This window comes from Penaeus monodon, chromosome 30, assembly GCF_015228065.2.
Source record: "Penaeus monodon isolate SGIC_2016 chromosome 30, NSTDA_Pmon_1, whole genome shotgun sequence".
In the NCBI taxonomy this organism is placed as follows: Eukaryota; Metazoa; Arthropoda; class Malacostraca; order Decapoda; family Penaeidae; genus Penaeus; species Penaeus monodon.
Genome location: NC_051415.1, coordinates 17,165,457 through 17,165,826, shown reverse-complemented (window position 1 = coordinate 17,165,826; position 370 = coordinate 17,165,457). Strand labels below are relative to the sequence as shown.

Below are 370 nucleotides of genomic sequence, written 5' to 3'. Positions count from 1 at the left end.
GAAATTGTTGGATTATCTGTAATACAGACCACACTTTGACAGAAGTAACTTTTATAGTCCTCATGAAATTGCTGAACGCCACTCAGATTCACTCCAGCACTTTTCCAATCACAGAACAAAGTATCAGAATATTCAAGTGTGATAATTTTATTTGCAAGGTTTAAAATACACTTTTCGGTTGCAGTCATTGTTTGCATTATCAGCGCGGATATTTTCTTAATATCCCCACCTGTATTTGCAATGTCATCGCTCTCACTATCAGCATAACATAGAGGTATCAGAATCGCTTTGGATAATTTTCAAGTATCGTTATAACAGTATTACCTTAGACAATTCCCTGTATCAATGCCCATCACTGCACGTAGGTGCT

At 36.8% G+C, this 370-nt stretch overlaps 1 protein-coding gene across 3 annotated transcripts in view; it reads left to right on the top strand.

The window, feature by feature from the left end:
* Window positions 1-370, top strand: part of LOC119592566 — a gene marked incomplete at its 3' end in the record, with an annotated part of 11,187 nt that overhangs the window by 4,434 nt on the left and 6,383 nt on the right.